Source organism: Podarcis erhardii (genome assembly GCF_964252035.2).
Source record: "Podarcis erhardii genome assembly, chromosome: 8".
Taxonomy (NCBI): domain Eukaryota; kingdom Metazoa; phylum Chordata; class Lepidosauria; order Squamata; family Lacertidae; genus Podarcis; species Podarcis erhardii.
In genome coordinates, this window is record NC_138499.1 from 66,173,660 (window position 1) to 66,183,852 (window position 10,193).

Consider the following 10,193-nt stretch of genomic DNA (forward strand, 5'->3'; position numbering starts at 1 on the left):
AAATGTTAAATACATTTAAAACATAATATTCTAGACATTAACTTCCGAACAGTGGCATGCTGCACCAGTAGAGTTGGGTTCTCCCAGAATAATGCATTGCTGTTCTTGAGCTTTGACTCAACAGGTCAGAATCTGGCAACTTCCATGGTATTTCACAGCATACTCAGAAGCAAATACTGAATTGGGTAGAGAACATGCAGACTGCATAGTTGGAAAGTGATTTATCTTCGACATGACAACTTGCAAATTACTTCTATCATATAAAGTAAAATAAATAGGACTAATGCAACAAACTACAGTGGTGCCTCGCAAGATGAAATTAATTCGTTCCGCAAGTTTTTTCTTCTTGCGAGTTTTTCGTCTTGCGAAGCACGGTTTCCCATAGGAATGCATTGAAAATCAATCAATGTGTTCCTATGGAGACTGTCCGGGGACAGAGGGGAAGCGCCGCGCGCCTTCCCCTCTGTCCCCGGACCTGTTTTAAAGCAAGGGGCAGCGGGGAGAAGATTGCTTCTCCCCGTTGCCTGCCCCGCAATCTCCGGGGACAGAGGGGAAGGCGTGCGCGCTAGTTCAGAGTCTCAGCAAGTAGGCTGAGCATGTAACATTATACAGCAATAAGATTCAGGTGCATGCACCCTCTCATGTCACATATAAAATCTTCAGTTTGAATCAGAACCTCTTCACATGTTCATTATTGGATGAAGAGGCGATAGTCCCACTTGTGCAAGAGCATTGAGAACAGTGTATGTGTGCAAATGCAGATGGAGTTAACATGAAAAGATGCAATGAATGGGAAGAGGTGGGATATATCTGCTGAAGATTTGCTTCCACATACAGATATCTGTGAACTGGCCTTTTACTACATGCACCCAACATGCTTGTTTTGCTATTCACAAATGTATGAAAATATGCTATTAATTTCTTATAGCAACTTTTTTGGTCATATTAAAAAACAACAAGCCCCAAACTCCAGAGTTTTATTTATTTTAAAATCTCATATTCTTACGTTATGGCTGTGCATGGAGAAACAATCATACGGTCCTCTGCCCCATCTGCTTCAAATCTAGACAGTTTGACACCATATCAGTTCAGCTGTAATCAGTAGCAGATAAACAACCATACTTTTCCGTCTCCCAGCTAAATAGCAAGTGTGGGGACTTAGAAAGCTATGCTTAGGTGGCTTAAATATTATTGTAATAGAGATTCAGAGGTGTTCTCTAGCTTCCACCTAGAGCAGGCATAATGTCTTATAAAATAACCTGAGTTCTTATTTTAGAACAAAAACAGTTGACTCCTAGAGCCTCCAACTACAGCTGGCCATCTTAACAAGAGCAAGGATTCTGCTGAACACAGTGCTCCTGGATAGCAGGAAGCAAATTATAGCATTCTGCACTCTCCAGTACTGTTTGCATGCACTTTACAACATTTTTTAAAAAAGAATATTTATCATCTGATACAATCAGTTGTTAATTTTCAGTTACCCCTTTAGATTATAATGCCTTAATTACTATATATTCTCTAACGGCATAGTGATTCAGCTAGAATTTAGGGCCACTTCATGCATCAGATTTTTTCCTAGGATGCATGTGGTGAAAAAGCTACGTGAGAATGTGTTCTTAGTAAAATGTACTGTCAGTTTAAATGACAGCAGTGTAGGACATGGTCTTTTGTGAAGTGGTCCTAACAAGAAAGCTGACCAATTCTTATTCCAGTCAGCTTTCACAAAAGACTGCAATTTCCAAATTACTATTCCAATACAGAGCATCAAATGGGGTACTGTGGAGTCCATGACATGGACATGCAGCCTGTATACAGTTCTATCCCACCAAGATTTACTACATGTTTACACCAAGCTGACACTACAGGACAAGCCCGCATACACATGCAATTACAGGCACTTCTTTAAGAGGTGGCATTCTTACACACACCCTTCCCATTTGCTGTGGTAGAATAGGGTGTGCAGACTTTCCATGAATGCAGTTCCAGTTCTCTTCTTAGAAGTTTGGTATTCATGGAACTGTCATGGAGCAAACTGATGAGAAAAATAGTATTTGTGTATCTAGTTTCTGCCTACCTGTATAGCAAGATTATGTAGAATAGATAGTCACTGATGAGAGAAAAGTATGCGTATCAGGTCCAGTTGAAATGTTACAATAGACACGAAAAAACATATATTATTCGATTTTCACTATTATTAATTTAATTATATACCTCCCTTTATCTGAAGATCCCAGGGCGAAATACCATATTAAAAGCATAATTTACATATATCACAATATTTTTTGTTGCTATGGCCGACGGCTGATGCAAATAAAGTTTCATTCATTCATAATTTACATAGTGTAATGATAGAAGACAATAAAACAGTCACAGAAAAAAAAATCATTAAACAGCCACTCCACACAAACTTAAAAAACCATAGGTAGTTTGATGGCTAAAAGCCTGGGTAAAGAGGAATGCTTTCCCCTGGCGCCTAAAGACATGTAATATTGGCTCCAGGAGAGCCTTTCTGGGAAGAGCATTCCGGTGCCACCACAGAAAAGGCCTGTTCTAGTGTTGTCACCCTCTGAACCTCTTGGAGCGGGAATGCAGAGAAGAGCCTTGGATGACAAGCACAGGGTCCGGGTCAGTTTGAGTGGGGAGAGGTGGTCCTTAAGGTATTTAGGTCCTGAGCCGTGTAAGGCTTTATAGGTCAGCACCAGCACTTTGAATTAGGCTTGAAAACTCATTGGCAGGGTCAGAATCAGTGTTATAGACTCAACACGTCTTGCCCCAGCGAGCAACCTGGCCGTCAAATTTTGCACCATCCGAAGTTTCTGATCCATCTTCCGAGACAGCCCCACATATGATGCATTGCAGTACTCTATGCAAGAAACCATGGATGACATCATGTTTAAAACCGGTTGCCTAAGTGTACAGTGTTAGCACATGACCATGACAAACCCCCACACCATAGATCCGTGATTTGCTAATGATTACATATTTATATGCTAGCACTTTGTTTCAGATGTGATGCTGTCTATGCATATCCCTGCATGGATCATGTTTCATTTATTATGTGCCCAATGTCACATTTGAATTGCTGCATAATTATTTTTGCATTTTTTCTGGGTGGTGATACAAAATAAGTCACACTAAAAATATTCAGGAAGGAAGACAGCATAGACAGGTGGAGCTGAACACATTTCTGGCAGAGCTCCACAGAAGGCAGTGGAGCTCTACAAGATTGGAATTTGCTCCATATTAATCTTCACAGCTGTTTGCTGTCTCTCTTGAGGAGGAAAACACACACCGCACATCCATAAAAAAAATATTAAATCCCCCCCAAACTAAGAAAGATGCCAGCAAAGTAAATGTTTACACCTTTTCTTCATATTTATGGAGATTTAATCCAAATCATTCCACTGCACATTTTAAAAAAGTTTAATTTAGGAGAGGTAGAACTAAAGGACAAAAAGAAATACACAGAATAGGATTACTGTAAACATGTTAAAGCAGCTCAGCTTTTACTGAGAAGATGTATACTTCTCAATATAAGTCCACTTAGCCGTTCTTTTGGATTGCCATGAGAAAATGAAACCATTCACTTAAGAAAAACTGATGCTAGCTTAAATTGCTCAATCCTCGTAATAGTGACAGTAGCCTTATCTAGTGAGCTCAACCAATTTATGTTTTAAAATAGCCATAAGACAACCTTATAGAATCTATAGCAGATCTGTGAGCGACCATGTAAACAAACAGAAGAGATACTGAGTGCTTAATCTAAGGGAGGTTTAAACTGAAAAAGGCTCAAGGCATGTGGATCTGAAAGCATTTTGGGGGATTTAAATTATGGATTAGATACATAACATCATACTTCTGAAAGCCTCATCATGGTCTGAAACACTGCTTTATGTCTTCTGAACACAGTGCCAACTGTGCACTGAATCTGGCACCTGCTGTTGTAATTAGCTTTTCTGGAATGGTTTGTAACACACTCTGGCCAAAGGCTTCTCTCTCCTTCCTTCCCCCTCTCCACCCCCTCCTGGGCTGCTGTGGGGCAAAATCCAACGCTCTTCCTTTTGCAGTTTTCCATCTACTGATCCTTTTCTACTAACTGTCAGCAACATAAGACAATATTTTCAGGTGATGAAACCCAATTTTGGTCTATTAAAAAAGAGCCAAGAAGGCTTTCTACAAGCAATAAGAGTCAACAGAAGTGAATAGTGGGTACTAAATTAAACGAAGGAAGAAGCTTCTGAAATAAAAAATGGAAGCACTGTCAAAATATAGGCTTTGATATGAAATGGAGTTGGCTGGAGCTCACTCATCTGTGTAGGTAGTTTGGAGATGAATTGCATATATCTATGCATTTTTTCCCAAGTAGAAAGTTGAATTTACAATTCTCCAAAGCAGAAGAATCCAATAATTTAAGCTCATATTTGTTTCATTTTGAACTGGAAAGGCCATCCAGATTTTTCCAGTGCATTGTTCTTATGTAGAATAAATGTTGTGACCTAACAATTTTTGCTGAAACAACCATAAACCTTTAAAAAATGTGTTTTAGAGAAATAATGCATGAACCAACACACTGTGCCAAGTTAGTAACATAATGCTTAGTATACTGTACTATTGTTCCAATTTAGCAATAGAGAACTTGCAGCATTGTTTGGAGAGTTCATGAGAATTCTCATTCAGATGTAGAGGGACTTTGTGATATTTATCTGTGCTTGATTAATGCAGCCAGTGATTGTGCACATCATCATTTGGGTCCAATTGGAAACAACAAAGTTAAGCTACACCAGGATCAAGCCTTGTATAGGCGACAGTAGAGATGTGTTAGGGAGTAACTGGGTATTATGATGAATACAGATATGTTTTAGTTGCTTGGTTTAGGATCCTGCAACACTTTTTCATAGCTTCATAAGCTTAAGTCCTGGCTGCTGTAGGTAAATTCAAATCAGGTGACAATAGCCAATTGAAAACATATTTTCGTTGTGCGCTGAAGCAGTCATTTGTAGCTTCCTGACATACATATTGTCCAACTTTATCAATCCTTCTGTCCATCACCCTCCCAGATTTTCTAGCAACTGCAAAGGGGTGACAAAGTTGGGCTTAGCATTCACCAAGGCATTAAATTGCTACCGTATGACTCTTCTGAATCTACCTTGTAATGTACCTTCATGGGGCTAATCTAGAAGACTGTTGATAGAATTGATACCTCTTTCCCTAGGGTGACCTGATGAGTACATATTACACCAACAAGTTGGCACTGATTTACTAGAGATCTGGGGCGGGGGGGGGGCGGAGAAAGAGGGAGAGAGAGAGAAAGAATGGAAGCTGGTGTTTTTTGACATGCTTTAAAGCCTACCTTGCACACAGCCCTGAATTTATTGTTGCCATTAAGTGCCATCATGATATTCTAAGAACAGTGTGTGCCTTCAGGCAATTTTAGCTCTTAAAAGAAATACATTATCAGTTGCCACAACTCAATGGCTTGCTAGGGTCTTGCATCTTCTGAAAGAACACAAGACCTTTCATATGAGGTGTTTTAATTCTGTGGTTATTTTAATTCACTATATATTTTGGAAAGTTGTTTGCCTCCTCTCTATGCATTAACCAAATTTTGCATGATGGTTCCTGAGATCAAGGAGTGGGCTTTCTTCTGTTTGGATACAATTGGACACCATTTTGAATCAATATGGCAAACTAGACCTTTCAAAACCACTGATTTTCACTACTGATTTCAAAACTCCACTGATTTTTTTCTTTTTTGGGGGGTGGGGAGTGCGTTCTTAGAATTCCCAAGTAATAGCAGGTATGAGGCTGCTAGATCACAATATTTTATCTTATAAAAATATGTAGTCCGCATTGGGGATGCTCAAGCTATGTTGTTAAACATCATTCAGGACATTGTGGTATGAAACGGAATGGCTTGGTCTGATGCAGGATCGCTTTCCTTGTGTTCCCTTTAAGCAACTTAATTTTACTACAGCAATTAAAATATATTTCCTGAAAATGTCATCATGTAAAAACCTGAAGAAATGAAACTGAATTACCGTATTTTTCCCTCTATAACACGCAGATTTTTTCTCCTAAAAAGGAAGGGGAAATGTCTGTGCGTGTTATAGAGCGAATGTGTGGTCCCTGGAGCCGAAAAACCAGGCAAAAATCAAATCGCGACGCTTCAAGGAAAAGCGAAACCTGAAAAGAGGAAGCGGCTGCTTTCCTGCATTCTGCCTCAGGGTCTTACTGCCCACCCTCCTCTGTTTCGTTGCTGTGTTTGCTGAAACGGAACAAAGAGCAGGGAAAGCCCCTCCCCTCCAGGCAAGCTCCGGTGCTGCTGGGGGAGAGGGAGAGAGAGGGGGGAAGGGAGAGAGAGGGGGAGGGGGAGGGAGAGGGGAGGGAGGGAGGGGGAGAGAGAGAGAGAGAGAGAGAGAGAGAGAGAGCGCGCTGGCTGGCTGGCTGGCTTGGGTGGGGGAAAACTTTTGCCTTTCTTTCCTCCAACCGGTTAAATCCCTCTCCTGCATTCTTAGCCAGCTGCTTCTCTGCACACCCCTCTAATGTCCCTTCTTTGTTTTTCCTTCGCTCCCCACTTAAAATGTGGTTACAAAGCATAGATCCACATAGATCCTCAGGATCCTTGCATTGGGTCACCCCAAATTCACCATCAGATCACATAGCATGTCCATGGCTACAGCCTGCCCCACCAAAATCACGCACCCACTGTTGCCTGGGGCTGCAATGGTGCAAAAACGTGGTTAAAAAGCATGGATCCACAGGGATTCTCAGGATCCTTGCATTGGGTCACCCCAAATTCACCATCAGATCACATAGCATGTCCATGGCTACAGCCTGCACCAAAAAAATCACGCACCCACTGTTGCCTGGGGCTGCAATGGTGCAAAAACGTGGTTACAAAGCATGGATCCACAGGAATTCTCAGGATTTTGGCATTGGGTCACCCCAAATTCACCATCAGATCACATGTCTGTGGCCACAGCATGAAGCCCAAAAATGATACATCCACTGTTTCATTCAGAATGTTTTTTCCCTTGTTTTCCTCCTCTAAAAACAATGTGCGTGTTATGGTCAGGTGCGTGTTATAGAGCGAAAAATACGGTATTTTTGAAAAAAATAGTCCAAAGCCCTTGGTGAAATGTCTGTTTCCAAAAGTGACCATGGACTGTTGATTTCTTCAAATCACTTTCTAACTCCCAAAGTGAAATATTGTAACTTGCTTGTCAATTGAGTTGATGCAGTGATTTTGGTTCTCATTGGCTTCTAGCCAGACAAGCCTTAGAACCGGCAATTGCTGCTATCCCGGGAAATAGAGAAACAGTTCTTCATTTTAAGTTCCGTCAAGAATCCCTCTATTTTATTGTCAGAGGTCTGAAGGTCTTCCTCTGTGTCAATAAGATATCAGGAGGAGCATATGTTGTCCTGTTGATGATAGTGTTTTAGATAGTGTTGTAATGGCAGTTCTTAAACCTCGGTTTAAGAACAGTCCAGTTTAAGAATGATTTGGTTTATAAACGCCGCAAAACTGGAAATAGTGTCTTGGTTTGAGAACTTTACCTCGGTCTTAGAACAGAATCAGAATGGTGGAAGGGCACCGGCGGCGGGAGGCCTTATTAGGGAAAGCTGCCTCGGTTTAAGAACGGTTTTGGTTTAAGAACAGACTTCTGCAACGGATTAAGTTCGTAAACCGAGCTATCACTGTATTCTTAAACACACTTAATAGCAACTAATGTTACTTCTGAGTAAAATGTGCTTAGGAGCATAGCCAAATTTTAAAAACATCCTCACGTGCCCTTCACCAATGTATTTCACTCTTCTCCCTGTATCTACAACAGAAGACTGATTCACCCTGATCCATGAGTGCTCTGTGCCCAGGGAACCTCTCCCATTATTTCATGAGCAAATTATCAGAATTGCCAATTCAGAAGAGCACACAAAGTTAACACATGGCAGCATATTACATATATAACTGGGGAGTTACGTATGCGAGGCAACTGGATGCCCAGTCAGCTGAATTGAGTAATTTTCGTGAGTTACTCTTCCTTGGAATGGAGGTCATTGGCATGGGCATCTCCAGGAATTTCCCTTGCAAATTAAAACACCAAAAGGTAGCCCTTGCCACGCCCCCATGCCCCATAGATGCCCATGGTCACAGGTAGAGTTTCTGTGATACAAGCTTTATTTGCATGTATACATAGCCAGAACATGAAAGCAGCTTCACCTCATTAACTTTCCAACATGTCCTGCTCACCCACTAGGTTCCTAGGGCCATAGCTGTCTCTTTCAGACCTAGTTTCAAGAATGGTAGTCTTTTTTGTTCTCTTTCAGACACAGACACATTGATTACATCTCCAGCCACGGCAGGAGGGAAGAAAGACATGCACCCTTCCACATGGAGCCCCAGGTATTGTGTTTCCGTGGCAACACTTCACCTGTACTTGGTCATCACTTTAGTTGTGCAAAGACAGGTTGTCTTTTAGCGATCCATGATGACTGGGGTGGGGGGATATCAACTAGAGCCTTGATTTCTCTTATGTCTTCCCTCCCACCCCCCAGCAAAAAAAATGGTGGTTGTAGCACATACATCTTCTGACACAGCAGATTACAAAATGGAAGCATTCCCCTTCAAAACAGCGTGAGGATAGAGGGGGGAGCCATGTATCATTCCTTTATTCAACATGATTCAGTCCCTCTACTCCTTAATCGGTGGAACAAAGAGTAAGTAAAATCTAAAAAATTCTACTTGGGGTGGGGGTGGGGGGTTAAGATCTGTAAATCTTCCAGGTTTTACTGCGGCTCTGTTCATTTAAATGGAGATTGTGCAACATCAGTATCTGGAGGATTGTGTCCATAGAAAATAGCAAGCTACGTTATGTCTGGATGTTTTTAAAGCTGCTTGGATCTCCATTCTCCATATAATGTATCATGACCCTTGAGTGAATAGAAGCTACCCCCATTGCTAAGAGTACCAGAGCTTTTAGAACAGAGTACTTGCATTTACCCATGGAGGGCTCCTAAGAGAAGTCACACCTCTTCAAAAGGTAAAATATGAACCACACTCTTGGCTTCTTTGTAAAAATGAAGAATCAAATGGCTTATTGTTGTGTCCCAGTTCACAGCTAGAACACAAATGGCTTTGAATTAACCCCTTATTGGGGCAACATTGATTGTGAAAGTGCCCTTCTTCAGATTTGCAGCAATGTTGCATGTTCAGGATTAAGGTTTAGTTCAAATTAACTTGTTTATTGCCGAATGTCATATGTGGTCTTAGACACAAGTGTCTATAAAGCTCATACATACTCATTTGCAGATAGCTCATATGTCACTCCCTGAAAACCATAGGCATTGTAAATTATTAGCTGAGGCCAAAGGTATCTATACAGTGGTGCCCCGCAAGACGAACGCCTCGCAAGACGGAAAACCCGCTAGACGAAAGGGTTTTCCGTTTTGGAGGCGCTTCGCAAAACGAATTTCCCTATGGGCTTCCTTCGCAAGACGAAAGCCCATAGGGAAATCTCCGGGACAGCGGGGAAGCGCAGCGCGTCTTCCCCACTGTCCTCGGACCTCCTCCGAAGGCTGCCGGTGGGGCGGAGAGACCTCCTCCTGCCGCCAGCCTTTGGAAGGCTGCTCCGAAGGCTGGCGGCGGGAGGAGGTCTCTCCGCCCCACCGCCAGCCTTTGGAAGGCTGCTCCAAAGGCTGGCGGTGGGAGGAGGTCTCTCCGCCCCACCGGCAGCCTTCGGAAGGCTGCTCCGAAGGCTGGCGGTGGGGCGGAGAGCCCTCCTCCCGCCGCCAGCCTTGGGATGGCTGCTCCGAAGGCTGGCGGTGGGGCGGAGAGCCCTCCTCCCGCCGCCAGCCTTGGGATGGCTGCTCCGAAGGCTGGCGGTGGGGCGGAGAGCCCTCCTCCCGCCGCCAGCCTTGGGATGGCTGCTCCGAAGGCTGGCGGTGGGGCGGAGAGACCTCCTCCCACCGCCAGCCTTCGGATGGCTGTCCTGAAGACTTGCGGTGGGAGGAGGGTTTTCCTTCCCACCGCCAACTTTCAGAATGCTGTTCTGAATGTTGACGGGGAGGAAAAACCCTCCTCCCACCGCAAGCCCCGGGAACAGAGGAGAAGCGCTGCGCGCCTTCCCCTCTGTTCCCGTACCTGTCCTGAAGGCTTGCGGTGGGGAGAAAAGCCCTTCTCCGCACCGCCAGCC

At 43.2% G+C, this 10,193-nt stretch overlaps 1 protein-coding gene across 1 annotated transcript in view; it reads left to right on the forward strand.

Moving 5' to 3' along the window:
* Window positions 1–8,404, forward strand: part of RPP40 (ribonuclease P/MRP subunit p40) — an 18,828-nt gene extending 10,424 nt beyond the window's left edge. The window contains exon 9 of the mRNA XM_081873148.1: window positions 8,329–8,404. The gene's annotated coding sequence lies outside the window, so the exon portion shown is untranslated. The remainder of the gene's footprint in view (window positions 1–8,328) is intronic.
* The last annotated feature ends 1,789 nt before the right edge of the window (window positions 8,405–10,193 follow it).